Source organism: Atractosteus spatula (assembly GCF_055471065.1).
Source record: "Atractosteus spatula isolate fAtrSpa1 chromosome 10 unlocalized genomic scaffold, fAtrSpa1.hap1 SUPER_10_unloc_2, whole genome shotgun sequence".
NCBI classification, from domain to species: domain Eukaryota; kingdom Metazoa; phylum Chordata; class Actinopteri; order Semionotiformes; family Lepisosteidae; genus Atractosteus; species Atractosteus spatula.
The window spans coordinates 295,326-311,762 of NW_028296622.1; the positions used below are offsets into that span (position 1 = coordinate 295,326).

The 16,437-nt window shown below is 41.0% G+C and overlaps 1 protein-coding gene and 3 non-coding genes across 4 annotated transcripts in view; all 4 read left to right on the top strand.

The window, feature by feature from the left end:
• Window positions 1-16,437, top strand: part of LOC148812526 (uncharacterized) — a 140,764-nt gene that overhangs the window by 79,997 nt on the left and 44,330 nt on the right. The gene's annotated exons all lie outside the window — the stretch shown is intronic.
• Window positions 2,333-2,406, top strand: trnan-guu (transfer RNA asparagine (anticodon GUU)). Its single transcript has one exon. It is a non-coding gene; the product is annotated as a tRNA-Asn (tRNA).
• Window positions 3,840-3,911, top strand: trnaw-cca (transfer RNA tryptophan (anticodon CCA)). Its single transcript has one exon. It is a non-coding gene; the product is annotated as a tRNA-Trp (tRNA).
• Window positions 14,721-14,794, top strand: trnat-agu (transfer RNA threonine (anticodon AGU)). The gene has a single exon. It is a non-coding gene; the product is annotated as a tRNA-Thr (tRNA).

Sequence of the window (16,437 nt, forward strand, 5' to 3'; positions counted from 1 at the left end):
TATTTGTTTTATTCCTCCTACCATAGCAATTTGTGCTCAAAGATTTAACTTTTTTGTATTTTAAAAAACGTGCTAGCCTTGATGGGAAAGTAAGCGGAACCGCAGGCATGGTGGCCAAGTGGTAAGACGTCAGTATCAATAAGGTCAATAATCTGTTAAACATTTTATGCCATTTTTTCCATAGATGATGTTCACGTTGGAACAGTGAGAAAGGTGTGCCTGGATGCACTTGAACCATCACCTTACGATCATTTTAGTCCCAACCTGACCGCACTAAGCAATTGTACCACAGAGACTCTAACAAGTCAGTTTTCTCCATTTGCAGTTTTGGGTAAAAAATAATCTGCACTTTTAAGCAAGTATTTCTTGAAAAATGTTGTTTCAGAGAGAAACTGAGTAGACAGGAATAGCCCAGTCAGTAGAATATCGAACTTTTTATCTCTAGGTCCCTAGTCAGGCGACTGATTTTCTTGCAACTACTGTGAACCTGCAAAATAGATGGTCTTTTGTCCCTCAGTTTTTCAAGTTGTTCTATGAATGTTTAAAATGTTCAATATTTTTCATGCTCTTAAGCACTTTCCGTCACAAAGTTTATGGTGTTCTTGGTGCTGTTCTGCACGTAGGTAATGTAGACGAGAGCACAGGTAACAATACAGGACAAGCAGTGAGGAGCTCCTGTAGCTTTCAATTCAGTGCAGAGTCCAGAGGGAGGCCTAGGTCGCTAAATGATCAACAGGTATCTAATAATGACGTTCACAAAGGTGACAATACGTTTTTTTCAACATATCCTTACATTTACTCATACAGCACAACGTATTTTCTATACCCTCAAATCATCAATGTAACGACTTTCTCCTGAGAAACACAAGTATAGAGTGAAATCACAATAACTTATACAACAAATCTATTCAAACGCCCAGATATGACAGAACACACCCCTTTAAATATGTATTTCCTTCATTTCAGTTTTCTTCCCTCCCCAGGACACCTGAAAATTCACTATCGCATATTAAAGGCTGTACATGTAATACATCTACTAATAAAGATGGACATTAAAGTTAATTATTAAAAAAATAAACTTTTCATTCAGACCTGTATTGATAAAATTATTGTGAATAGTTGTGGTGTCTGGAAAGCAATTTTTGTTAAATATAACAATTCTCAAGCGAGTGGTGCATAAGCTTCTTATTTAGTGACTAAATTATTTCCACTGCATTCACAACAGTTCTAATGTGTTTGCTTGTTCCGCATAGCCTGCTACTGAGTTGTTTTCGGAACTGAAACCTATAAGAACATTATTTAAGATGCACCATGGCCCAGAATCGTTCATTGGGACTAGGATTAATATCAATTGAAAGTACTCCAAAATAAAAGATTTAACCTGAATATTAAAAGAGTAGGAAAGTATTAAAACAACACCATAACGTCTTGACTTCCAATCTTCTTCCAGGTTCAGGCCATGTACAGTAAAATGACATAATCAGTTGAGTCATGCCGAGGTTTAAAGTTTAAACCTCACCTGGAGCAGCCTGGTTTTCTGTCTTGACAAAAAAAAAGCGTTTTGTTCCACAACGGCGTGAAATGATCACGTCTTTCACTCTACTTCTTTCTTGTAATAAAGCAGATCTTGCTAGGTGAGCATTTGCTCCGGTAAATTAGGTCACTTTTCATGTTAACTCACTTCTTCTAAACACAACATTTCCTGGTGCATGTTTTCTCCATGAAAAAAGACATTTTCCCTCACATGATTTCTCGTTTTGTTTCATCAAAGAGTACAGAAAGAAGAAAAAAGGAAAAGTGTCGTAAATGAACTCTGCCGCCCTTGGGAGATGTCAAGCGCATTGGACATGAAAAGTGCCCAATAAAAGCCATTTCTCTTCGTTTCTCTTACAGTCCGGGCTCCTGTTGCGTGTAAAGGAGGCAGCTTGCTCAGCCAGCAGACTCAGGGCTTACTGATGCAGATGGTTCAGAGCGGTGTGTCCAAGCGGCTGTAAAAGAGGAGAATTCTCCCGGCGCCGTAGCTTAGTCGCTTTAAGTATCTGTCTCGCTAACTGGAGATCCTGGCTCCACATCCCAGCTGTGCCTTTCTTCCTGTCTTTTTGTGCAGAAAATAACATTTTGGACAACCGCATAGGGCTTGATTTAGTTTAATGCATGAATGCATTTTCTTTCTGCAACAACTTGTTTTTCAAGAAATTCATACAGCTTGTGAAAAATGAAATGTTATTCTTGGCTATCAGAGCAGAAGGAATATTGCCGACTGGCAAGAAAATGCAAGCAATGTTTATTTTTTGACCGGAAAGGTGCGAATGGAGTAGAGTCTTTCTCGTCAGTCTCTGTGGCGCAATCGGCGAGCGCGTTCGGCTGTTAACTGAAAGGTTGGTGGTTCAAGCCCACCCAGGGACTATCTTCTTATTATTGTCAATGTAAACACTGGCTCCGCTAAAGCCGAAACCTTAACCCTCTTTATATTTGCCGAAAATGCGAGTCTTTTGCCCGTGTCCAACAACAACACTTGAGACCGGGGAAGTCCAATAGTGATCAACACCGCAACTCCCCAGACAACCATATTCACCCATGGAAAAGTATCTTTGAAGGGCTGGCGGGCGATATCATTTATACTCCTGTTGCGTCCTCTGCTAAAATAGTTAAAAATACAACGCGGAATTGTTTGAGAATTTGACAAGCATTGTTGCGTTAGCACTGTGAAGTTGGATGTTGATATTTTGATATATTTACCTTCATTTTAACATAAATATAAACATAAATGCTGTACAATCTATGCTGTACAATCAAACACAGTTATATTTTGGGTCTCGTGCTGATCGTCCTGTGGATCCAAAAGAAAATGTTAAAGCTGATACATTTTCGATTGTAATGTGCATCTAGCTACAATGTCCCTGGAAAAGAGATTTTATTCGTTGCGTGCAATCGCTATCTTTTACTTTACGTATGGTAGTGGAAATAGTTTGAAAAATGTTTTCTAAAGAAGATTGTATTGCCAGTACCTGCCTTTAGCGCTCAGTAGCGATGACGCTGTTGATATAGATGGAGAAGAAATGTAAGATGAATTTATGATCTAAGCTAAAATAGCCCTAACACGCCTCCTGTAACAGAGTTTGTATTCATAGCAAGTAATATTCTTTTTCAAACCCGAACGTTGCGTTTGCATTAAGTGTTATGTAACCATTAGCGGTTTCGGTAGCTTCTGAAGAGCACACTTTTCCAAACTGAAGCCTATAAGAACATTATTCAAGATGCACCATGGCCCAGAATCGTGCATCGGGACAAGGATTAACATCAATTGAAAGTACTCCCAAATAAAAGATTTGACCGAAAATTTGAAAGAGTAGGCAAGTATTAAAACAACACCATAACTTCTTGACTTCCAATCTCTTTCTTGGTTCAGGCTTTGTATAAAAACATGATCAGTGGAGTCATGCCGAGGTTTTGAGTTCAAGCCTCACCTGGAGCAGCCTGGTTTTCTGTCTTGACAGGTAAACAGTGTTTTGTGTTATTTGCTAAATGGAGAGAGGATTCTGTGTTAATTGTGCTCCTCCTGGGAGAGGTCAAGATGAGAAGTTCATGAGGCTGGTGGTAAATATCCTGTCCAGGAATATCGGGGCTGTAGGGGGTCAGATCTGTAGATGTAGTAAACACATCAGTGGAGACGGTGTCTCTGCTCTCTGTGAGAGAGCCGGGCGGAAAGAATAATCTGTGGTCTGGGAAGAAGAGACCCTCGTTGGAAGAGCGGCGCTCCTCACAGGAGAGAATGAAAAAAACTTTTTCAGGGACGCTGATTGTTCTCTTTGGGGGAATTAAAAGTACATGTAGTGAGTGACCTCGTGGCGCAACGGTAGCGCGTCTGACTCCAGATCAGAAGGTTGCGTGTTCAAATCACGTCGAGGTCAGCTGAGGAGTTTGCAGGTGCTGCTGGTGCCGGTCCCGGAAATTACACCACGCAGTCGGGTTTTATCTGTACACCACATAGGTAATCTGAACGAAGTAACAGCGCAGTACAGAACACCCCGTCAGGAGCTTATGCAGCGAATCATCATGAACACGACAAGAGAAAAGGCACACTGCATATCCGCGAAACATCACGCCCGGCTTTAGAGACCATGACATCGGAGAATGGAAGCTTCAGACCTCCTTTTTGTTACAGGTTCAAGCAAACCTGAAAGTTAGGGAGTGTTTGGTCTCTTTTGTTTGAAAAAGTGTCTGAAGCCTGTAATTATAATTTGCCCTTTTTTAATTGTGGTTGAAATCCACTCCCATGTACCAAGACCTTACAGTATATTCATGTTTACTTAAATGACTAACGCCATTGGACATTAGTTGGTGTTTTTTTTTTGTAACGATTTGCTATTTCATGCAGGAAAGAAAGGAACCCAGACCCAACGTTTGCTTTCAGGTGCGGTTTATTTACATAACGGACATCTATTTCTGAGGAGCCTAATTTAAATCACACAACCCCGGTAGAAGTCGAATCGACAATCTAATAAACCGAAATCAGACGCGTTATCCATTAAACCACTTGCCCATCACGTAAATGAATTGCACCATGGTGAGTTCAGCGCCGCCCCTAGTAATATCCCACCCCCATCTTAAATTTCTACGTGAGAAACGTGTTTTCTACATTTTTATCATTTTTAAAAAATCATCACTTTTAAGCAGACATAGCCTTTGTGTGTCGCTCTGAATTTCTAATTGATTTAGAATTCCAAGAAAAAAGCGTTTTGTTCCACAACGGCGTTAAATGATCACGTCTTTCACTCTACTTCTTTTTTGTAGTAAAGCAGACCCTGCTGGGTGAGTATTTGCTCTGGTAAATTAGGTCACGGATCATGTTAACTCACTTCTGCTAAACACAACATTTCCTGGTGCATGTTTTCTCCATGCCCTCCCCCCTGATTGTAAGAACGTCTCACAATTCTGACACCCAGGTGTGAAAGACAATGTAACACACTATCAAAATCCTGAAGTACAGTAAGAAATTTTAAATGTACCATTTTTTAAATATGACCCTCTGAACACGGCACCCACTGGGCAAAAGACGTATAATATACGTCTATTAAACGCATACTTTAGACGTCTAAATGTGGTCCGCAATTCATTAAGTCATTAATGTATTATATTTATTACACACGTGTAAATTAATGACTGCGAAAATAATTTACTTCGTACACTGTGCAGAGTGCCGTATACTCCTAGTTGCGGCACACACGATATATACAGTAAAAAGCCTCAGGCACTGTGTTAGATGTGTTTTCGACGTTATATATGCGTTTATTCATGTCGTCGATTTTACGGTTGCAATTCGACGTTGATTATAAGTCGCGGCGACGTACATATACGTATAGCCGTATTTTCGCCGTGAATATACCTATATTCGACGAATCAAGGCCCACTGGGCAGGTCAGCATACATTAGGAAAAAAGTATGGTTCAAATTGCAATGACACGAACTGTTGAGAAAATCATGACCTGGCCGATATTTGTAGGGAATAAGATGTTTTGCACATGTCGAACTACAACAGATAAACATTGAGCTCCTTAGTAAATATCACCGGGAATGTCCAAAAAAGACGAACATCAGTAGCTTCAAGGAAACTTAGACTCGCACATGGAGTTTTATCTTCGAATAGAGGGTGGGGGAATTCATTTATACTCCCGTTGCTCTTTGCACGGGAGTGTGTCTTTGTACAGCTGTTAAACAAAGGGCTGGTGGTCAGGGACGCGCTTCGGATTGTTTCGATGTAAACACAATCTCCGCTAAAAGCCCTCTTGAACTTTGCAGGAAATGTGCGTGTTTTAAACCATTTTCACGTGTGGAATTTTATCTTCAGCTGGCCGTAGTTAGAATGCCTTATACACCCGTTGTGTATCCTTAGCAAAAATATTTTAAAATTATAACACAGAGTTGTTGGAGAACTTGACAATCCTTGACAATCATTATTAAATGAGCACAGTACAAATGTACATTGATATTTTTGTTGTATGTACTTTAATTTTAAAATATATAAACATAATTGTGCTGATATGGATGTTCATTTGAAGGATTTGAGGAATCTATAAAGGATGTCAGAACAACCAAAGAAACATTTGGGCATCTGCATATTTGTAAAGATTAAAGAGCACCGTAAGTGTGAAGTTTGCACACACAAGAGAAGAAATCAGTTTCAATGCACGTCATTAAACTGATGGTGTGCTTATCAATCGTGCATAAAAGGTGTATAGCAGAGGATGGCTTTGATCCATCGATCGTGGGGTTATGGACCCGGCACGCTTCTGCTGCGCCACTCAGCTATGTTTAATACAACTGCTTTTGCACCTGAGATGAAAAGTTTCAACGGTAAACGCAGACGTCACTGAGCACTTGGTCTTTTGTAGTACAAATCATCACACGCTGCTCTACATGAGCGTGTCTTCAAGATCGTTGAGAACCAAAGCTTCTGCCTTCCTGGCTACTGATTCTTTCTTCGTTAATTCCCAAATCTTCAATGAGAATTAGTGAAACGAAAACCAAACACATGTACACACTCGCGTCCTAGCGTGAAAGAAAAATGATGGAAGCGTTTGAGAAATAACAAACGTAGTCTGAACAGCTCCAGCCTATCAACTGCTCTACAAAGTGATCGCTACCTCCACACCCAGTTTATAACACTGAAAATGATTCAGGAAGCCCAGCAAAGTTCTAAAAACAGCGGTTGAAAAGCGTCTAGATACATAAAATGACAATTTCTCAAAAGTAAAATCTTCATCTTTTAAATATTGTCATCCATATATTTTCGTTTTTCTCTTTTTTACATAACACGCTTTCGAGAAATAGTGTCTTGTAATGAAGGCTGCATTAGAAAATGTGTATCTAAATTAAAATCGGGTTTATTACTTCTGCGTTTTTCAGCTTTCTTAGCGCTTGGGTCTCGATTCAGATATTGCAATGAAAGCAACAGGGGAGTAAGTTTTGCTTTTCTTAATCAAAGGTGATCTGCTCACAAGGAAGTATAAAAACTTTAGCGTTTACATTTTGAAGACCGCAAATTGTCGAAACAATATTGCTTCATAAGCTAATAAGTAACGTTTCTGAGCACGCATTGTATTACTAATGCTGTTATTAATTAAAAAAAGCTTAAATTCACATAATAGAATTTGGACGGCTCAAAGTAGTCTATTCCTTGTACAACTTTACTTGCCCGCTGAGTAGAGTTTAAAGCAACGGCAGCAGATGTAGCAGTAATAGCAACAACGTGGTTAGAGTGTCACAATACACTATGAAAGAATTGCGGCTTCAGATCGTTTTGTTCCGTTGAAGCTGCCTACAGGCTCCGATTTGCTGACATTGGCTGTGATCTTTTTCATGAAATTCTTCACATATTTAAAATATTTAATTCGGGTTCGCCTAATACACGGTGCAAACAGTACCTGCAGCAGAATGCTGTGGCACATGAAGTCGTTTTGTTTATCGTTTGTAAGGATTGAGGAGCGTACTACAAATCGAGGAAGTGAAAAGAAAATTAAACAGGAGTCACTTTTTGGATTGCTAATCCATTGTGCTCTGCTCGTCTAGGTTCAAATCCCATCCTTGTCATGGTTAAGGCCTGAGACGTGTGTGTTTTTTTCTAAACGGTGTCTGCATTTGTTTCCTCTTTTACTCCTGTAAACTCAGGATTTTTTTTCCTTGGTGGCAACAATACGCTTCTGCAATACAGTAAATCGTAGACTCCGCTTTCAAATTAGCTGCACCAGGCATTCGGATACAGAAAAACACAGGGATTTAAAATTCAGGAATATGAATGGCCAATTGCTTACAGCTAGGGTTTTCACGTTTTCTTATTTAGCGATTTGTGTATCAATCTTTTAACAATTCATTAAAATGCTAACAATATGTAAAATCAAAACAACAGCACCGTAAAATGCTGGGGAGACAGGTAGTTGTTTTTCCAATCAAATACCAATCTCTAATGCTGTGTGTGAGAGCTTACGTACCTTTCCTTTTCTCACATTTTCTGACAACTATTCCAAAAGGGCACTCTGTCAGCTCCTAATACTTTTTAAAAGTCTGCCTGCATGTTTGATTATTGTCGTTTTATTTAGAAAAAGTTCAATATTGATCATAACTAAAGAAAATTAGGATCACGAATAAAAAAAGGGCTGAAGATGCGAGTCGCTCTTGAATCAGAGCTGGGCGACACGGGCTTCTGTTCTAATATGATTGTACGAGAAGCAGGAGGAATCTCTTCTCTCCTATGGAGCATGAGCTGAATCAGGAGTGAGACATTTCGTATGCTCGTGTATATGTTAACGCATGACCTACATCGTAAAACTAAATTAAAAGCTAACATTAAGTTGTCAAAGACATTCATTTATATACAAACAAGAGACAGACATAGTAATGATTCTACATTAACATGTCCTACACTGATCAGACTAATTGAAATGTATGAAAGCCCGTTTCCGCCAGGGAGTTACAAAAAAACGTGCTATGGTATCGCAGAATTCCAACTAAGTAACTCAGAATTGCGACTTAGTAACTCACAACTCCGACTTTATATTTCACATTTGCAACTTCGAAATAGCCCATATTTAATTGTCTGTCATTTCGTTATTGTGACGGATTCGGGTTCTAGGGCTTGTGCCTTCGCCGCTCCCACTCTAGTTCGTGGCTCACTGCATTGGCTCGAACCCAGGTCTTGCCAGCTGAGCTAAAGAACACTTTCTTTAGTCCCGGCGGCCAGCATCCCTGTTATGCGCAGGGGAGGGCGGTGCTGTCATCACTGCAACCAGATCGTACAAATTGTATGTCGCAAAGGAACAAGTAATAGGTTTATTCCATGCTGAAAAAAAGAAGAAAGAAAACACAACGTTTCAGCCGAAACGTGTTTTCTTTCTTCTTTTTTTCAACATGGAATAAACCTATTACTTGTTCATTTGCAGCCTACGCATGCTGACGCAGCTACCCACCTGAACTACAAATTGTATGTCGGCCGTTCCGTTACACTATATTGATGAATCGTACAAGATCATAGGATCTATAGGCCTGATGACTTGTCTTGTACAGTGCCCTGATAAAAATCAAATTTAATTACATTATTTTTTATGGAATCCCATTTCCGCCAGTGAGGCTTCCATAGTACCCGGATGGAATAGTGGCCGGTGGGCTTTTAAAAAAAAAATATTGAAACACCAGAAATACAAAAACGGAGACAGAATATGAAATAAGATACAGAAATAGACACTTCACATCCAGAGGAATTCACAATTATTAAATCTGAAACTTATACTTTTTACATATTTCCATTGTATGTCCTTTTTTACTTAAAAAAGAAACTCTTCTTTAGCTCAGCTAGCAAGGCCTGGGTTCGAGCCAATACAGTGAGGCACGAAGTAGGGTGGGAGCGGCGAAGGCACAAGAATCCGTTACAATAACAAAAGGACAGACAATGAAATATGGGCTATTTCGAAGTCGCAAACGTGAGATATAAAGTCAAAATTCTGAGTTTTTAGGTCACAATTCTAAGATTCTAAGTCACAATTCTGAGATACCATAGTGCGTTTTTTTTTACTCCCTGGCGGAAACGAGCTTCCATTGGTTCTCAGTGCTGCGAAGCAAAAGCAATCTCTGGAAAATCAGACAAATTATTATCAGATCATGTCAAAAGCTGATCAGTATTTCTTTACTGGGAAGCAAAGAAATGCTTGTATTACACATTTTAATGTGAATGCAATTACACGTGAAAAATAGTAAAATTATTTTCATTGCGGTACATGTTGATAGAACACCCCCCTCGATAAATGAAAGTGTGGACGGACTTGTCGCATGTTCCGTACTCTGTCTGGCAACGAGTTTAACACACTGTCCTCGGAAATTAGAAACTAATTGAACAATAAATTCATCTGAGCCAAATCTACTCGTGTGGGTGATTTAATTCTGTCTAAATTGAGTGGAACTCCTCCGCTGAGGTCGGATACACACGGGAAAGTGTTCAGGCGGCTTCACGGAGTCCCGCCTCAGACTGGAAGCAGGTTCTAATTAGACGCTGAGAACAATCCGGGTCTCTGTGTGTAATTGATTGTGTTGATTGAGCGGTAGTGTGACCAGGTGTGTGGTAGCAGGTCCTGCCAGTATAAAAACCTAGTCACCGCGCTCACACTTTATGCTCTCTTGCTTCAACACAGTTTGGTGGTTTACTTTTCTTACTCCTGTAGCAGTTTAGCGGGACGTCAATTTGGCGATGCACTCGTTTCTCTTTGTGCTGTGCCTGTGCGCAGGGGCTGGGCTCCCCGCACTGATCTCAGCCGGCTGGCTGGCTGGGACTCTCGGGAATTAGCGGTCCAGGCCGACTTCCCGGCTGTCGAAGACGCAGCCCAGTCCTTAGTTAGTCATAGAAGAAAACAGAGAAGAGGTCGGAGTGGCCTCTGTAGTTCATCAACGATCCAGTCAGGCAGTACTGCTCTGTAAAGCACCGTTCGTTCACATCGATTGGCTTTTTTTTGCCTTCATTCGTGCAAGTAGTAAAAGCAGACGCCCCTATTCTGCCGTGACCCGGATTCGAACCGGGGTTGTTGCGGCCACAACGCAAAGTACCGACCATTATACGATCACGGCGAGTTACAGAGGCACACACAGCTCTGACCTTTTCCGCCCCTGAATAGGATTGGTGAATTGAATAGCATTCAATTCACATCGAATATCACTGGCGAAGCTCAGCGCTGGGCCACTGGGCACGGTTTCGCACCGTTTCCGTAGTATACTGGTTATCACGTTCGCCCCACAGGCGAAAGGTCCCCGGTTCGAAACAGATCGGCTTCTTTTGTCGCCACGCACACTGTTTGGGGATTCGCCTAGTGCTGTGATCGAACAGACCCACTCACCTCTTAGTGTGGCGGGATCTGCACAGTGGATGTCGCAGCGCTTCCTGCTTTCACTTCAATGCGCATCCTTATGTCGAGTCGTGTGCCGTGCAGATGCTTTGAAAGCAAGAGCAATGAAAAGGTGTATGGCGCTGTGAAAGGAAACACAGAGAAGTGAAAGCCAGTCCTTTCTCTAAGGATGTAGAAGAAGAGCGACTCCCCGTCAGGGAATCGAACCGCAGTTTCCCGCGTGACAGGCAGGGATACTCACCACTATACTAACGAGGAAGACATCACTCTTTTCGACCACCGGCATCGTGTCCCGACCCACCGTGCTGGAAGCCGACGCGTGCTGTGATTCCTTTACAGAGCAGAGGTGACAACCGAGGAGCCGAGAGATCATTTCAGCATTTGGCAGCAATACAGCATTTCGAAAACACAAACGACCAACTCGGAATGACTTGCCTTTAACGCTTTTCAAAGCTATCTTTGTGCCAGACGACTGCGCCGCCTAGCGGATACAAATGGGTTGTGGCATGAAAATGCAAGCGATGTTTATTTTTTGACCGGATAGGTGCGAATGGAGAACATCCTCATTTGTCAGTCTCTGTGGCGCAATCGGCGAGAGCGTTCTGCTATTAACTGTAAGGTTGGTGATTCACCCCCACCCAGGGATTCTCTCCTTAATGTTGTCAATGTAAACACTGTCTCCGCTCAATCCGAAATCTTAACTCACTTTATATTTGCAGAAAATGCGAGTCTTTTGCTCGTGTCCAACAACAACACTTGAGACCGGGGAAGTCCAATAGTGATCAACACCGCAACTCCCCAGAAAACCATATTCACCCATGGAAAGTATCTTTGAATGGCTGGCGGGAGATATCATTTATACTCCTGTTGCGTCCTCTGCTAAAATCGTTTAGAAATACAACGCGGAATTGTTTGAGGACTTGACAAGCATTGTTACGTCAGCACTGTGAAGTTGGATGTTGATATTTTGATATATTTACCTTAATTTTAACATAAATATAAACATAAATGCTGTACAATCTATGCTGTACAATCAAACACAATTATATTTTGAGTCTCATGCTGGTTCCAAAAGAAAATTTTAAAGCTGATACATTTTCGATTGGAATTTGCATCTAGCTGCAATCGGTATCTTTTACTTTATGTATGGTAGTGGAAATATATTTTTTAAATGTTTTCTAAAGAAGATCTCATGAAGTATTGCCAGGACCTGCCTTTAGTGCTCAGTAGCGATAACACTGTTGATATAGACAGAGAAGAACTGTAAGATGAATTGATGATCTAAGCTAAAATAGCCCTAACACCCCTCCTGTAACAGAGTTTGTATTCATAGCAAGTAATATTCTTTTTCAAACCCGAACGTTGCTTTTGCATTAAGTGTTATGTAACCATTAGCGGTTTCGGTAGCTTCTGAAGAGCGCACTTTTCCAAACTGAAGCCTATAAGAACATTATTCAAGACGCACCATGGCCCAGAATCGTTCGTCGGGACTAGGTTAAACATCAATTGAAAGTACTCCAAAATAAAAGATTTGACAGAAAAATTAAAAGTGTAGGCAAGTATTAAAACAACACCATAACTTCTTGACTTCCAATCTCTTTCCTGGTTCAGGCCATGTAAAATGACATAATCAGTGGAGTCATGCCGAGGTTGTGAGTTTAAGCCTCACCTGGAGCAGCCTGGTTTTCTGTCTTGACAGGTAAACTGTGGTTTCTGTTATTTGCTAAATAGAGAGAGGATTCTGTGCTAATTGTTCTCCTCCTGGGAGAGGTCAAGATGAGAAGTTCACGAGGCTGGTGGTAAATATCCTGTCCAGGAATATCGGGGCTGTAGGGGGTCAAATCTATAGATGTAGTGAAGACATAAGTGGAGATGGTGTGTCTGCTATCTGTGTGAGAGCTGGGCAGGAAGAATAATCTGTGGTCTGGGAAGAAGAGACCCTCGTTGGAAGAGTGGCGCTCCTCACAGGAGAGAATGAAAAATAAATCTTTTTCAGGGACGCTGATTTTTCTCTTTGGGGGAGTTAAAAACACGTTTAGCATGTGGCGCAACGGTATCGCGTCTGACTCCAGATTAGAAGCTTGCACGTTCAAATCACGTCGAGGTCAGCTCATTTGTTTGCAGGTTCTGGTGGTACCAAACCTGGAAATTACACCACGCAGTTGAATTTTATCTGTACACCACATAGGTAATCTGAACGAAGTAACAGCGCAGTACAGAACACCCAATTTGTTCTTCCAATTTGTTGAAAGAAAGGACTTCAGACACATTGTGATTCTTCCCATTTTGTCTGAAGGGTGGTCACCGAGCTTGGATGCTGTAAACCAGGCTGTTTGAGGTCCTTGAAAATCAGCAGGTCTGTGACAGGACTGTGGCAAGACCTGGAGATTGAGTGTTGATGCAAGAAAAATGTGAATGGGGCTTCCTTTCAGGAGCTTATGCAGCCAATCATCTTGAACACGACAAGAGAAAAGGCACACTGCACATCCGCGAAACATCACGTCCGGCTTTAGAGACAGTAACATCAGAGAATGGAAGCTTCAGACCTCGTTTTTATTACAGGTTCAAGCAAACCTGAAAGTTGGGGAGTGTTTGGTCACTTTTGTTTAAAAAAGTGTCTGAAGCCTGTAATTATAATTTGTCCTTTTTTAATTGTGGTAGAAATCCACTTCCATGTACCAAGACCTACGGTATATTCATGTTTGTTTAAATGACTAACGCTATTGGACATTAGCTGGTGTTTTTTGTAACGATTTGTTATTTCATGCAGGAAAGAAAGGAAACCAGACCCAACGTTTGCTTTCAGGTGCGGTCTATTTACATAACGGACATCTGCTTCTGAGGAGCCTGATTTAAATCACACAACCCCGGTAGAAGTCGAATCGACAATCTTATAAACCGAAATAAGACGCGTTATCCATTAAACAACTTAGCCCGTCACGTAACTGAAGTGCACTTTGGTGAGTTCAGCGCCGCTACTAGTACACCACCCCATCTCCAATTTCTAAGTAAGAAACGTGTTTTCTACATTTTTATCAGTTTTAAAAAATCATCACTTTTAAACAGACAAAGCGTTTATGTGTCGCTCTGAATTTCTAATTGATTTAGAATTCAAAGAAAATATCGTTTTGTTCCACAACGGCGTTAAATTATCACATCTTTCATTCTACGTTTCTCTTGTAGTAAAGCAGACCTTGCTAGGTGAGCATTTGCTCCGGTAAATTAGGTCACTTTTCACCTTCACTCACTTCTTCTAAACACCACATTTCCTGGTGCACGTTTTCTCCATGTAAAAAAGACATTTTCTCTACATGATTTCTCTTTTTTTTCATCAAAGTGTACAGAAAGAAGAAAGAAAGGAAAAGCGTCATAAATGAACTCTGTCGCCCGTGGGAGATGTCAAGCGCATTGGACATGAAAAGTGTCCGATAAAAGCCATTTCTGTACGTTTCTCTTAGTGTCGGGGCTCCTATTGAATGTAAAGGAGGCAACGTGCTCAGCCAGCCGACTCAGCACTTACTTAACGCAGGTGTCTCAGAGCGGTGTGTCCAAGCGGCAGTAAAAGAGGAGAATTCTGCCGGCGCCGTGGCTTAGTTGGTTAAAGTACCTGTCTAGTTAATGGAAATCCTGGCTCCAAATCCCAGCAGCCCATCGCGTGTTGCACTGGACACCCTGTAAATCATCAAAAGCACATCGAGCTCCTTGGTAATGAAATTGCTGGATAAAAGCCACTTCACATCCTTTCTCAACTTGCTCAGCGAGCAGGCTCACCGCACACCGAACGAAGATGTGACAGAGAGGTGTGTCCAAGTGGCTTTAAAAGGGCAGCGCTTCGCCGGCGCCGTGGCTTAGTTGGTTAAAGCGCCTGTCTAGTAAACAGGAGATCCTGGGTTCAAATCCCAGCGGTGCCTGTCTTCGCGCACCGTTTATTGTTAGAGACAACATGCTTCTGCATGATGTTTAAAGGAAGTGTTCATTTCGTTTTTGGCACAACTTGTTTTTCAAGAAATCCACACATTGCGAAAGATGAAATGCTCATCTTTCTTATCAATGCAAAAGAATTACTGCCAGCTGGCAAGAAAATGACAACGATTTTTTTTACTTTAGCCAAAAATCTGTGAATGTAGAAAAAATACGACATGTGTCAGTTTCTATGGCACACTCAATCAGGGTATCCTTCAGTTAATCACAACGTTGGTAGATCAAACGCACCCAGAGACACACTTCGAATTAATCCGATCTAACCATTACCTTCTCTAAATGTGATTGAGGTTCTTTCCACGTCCTTAGCCATCTTGATGTTTGCAGAGATTTTCAACTTTTGACACGAGTCAAACTACAAGTAAATAGTTGAGTTCCTAAGTCAATATCACCGGGAATGTGAATATAAATGTAAAAATCAATATTTCTGCTGTCTCCTGAGAAACACAAGTATAGAGTCAAAACACAATAAATAATGCTAAAAAACTATTCAGTTAACACCCAGATGTGACAAAACACATTTAAGACTTACATCCCCTTTAAATATGTATTTCCTTAATATCAGTTCTCTTCCCTCCCCAGGATACATGCAAATTCACTATCGTATATTAAAGGCTGTGTGTAAGTCTTACATGTCTTCTGTCACATCTGGGTGTTAAATTAATAGATGTGTTGTGTTATTTAATATGATTTGACTCCACGCTTGTGTTTCTCGGGAGACAGCAGAAATATTTGGGTTTTGCGGCTACAGAAAATAATGTGAACTCTACAGGCAAAAGTAAGGTTACCTTAAAGAAACAAAAACTTATTGTCACCCTTTTCAACGTGATTTTTTAAGACATTTGTTTGGAATAGTATATCTTCTCGTGTCTGTGGCTGTTGTCCTACAATAACGGTGGTGAAATAGCAGGAATGTGCGGAAAGAATCGGAGATAGAACAGAAGACTCATCTAGTCGATAGTAAGGTTGTGTAGGACCGCACACACTTCGATGTCAGTGTTGAGTAGTGTGGTTTAAAAGCTTCTTCACGAACCACGAAGGAGTAGAAACCTACAGTCTTCTGACCCTTAATCAGACACGTTATCCATTGTGCCATTGGCGTTTGTATTGCATTCCCATACAGCACCACATTGAGTTCAGAGCCGCTACTAGTAATACATCGCCCCGGTCAAAATTTTCTCAATTACATTCATGTGTTTTGTACGTGTGTCTAATTACTACGTCTTTCATTATGTCTGGTTTAAAATAATGTATCTTAAAAACAGACAAAGGGTTTATGAGTCTCCCTGAAATTCACACACGAAGAATAAAAAATATCGCGTTTAAAAAGAATACAGAGATGCCGGTGATAGAAAACGGAGCGTCTTAAGTGCGCGCTATCACTAAACTAAACTCCCGATCAGTAAGTTTGTCGGCGGCTTTTTAGTTGTGTTAGGAAGAGCAAACAGTCCACAGTGTACATTTTAAAGGTCTAAGCAAAACAATCAGACTTGAGGATTATTCAGAACAGGAGCCTTTACTTCTTTGTATACTGAGCTTTCGGGTGAACGTCAAAGTGAAAGACAAATTCGCA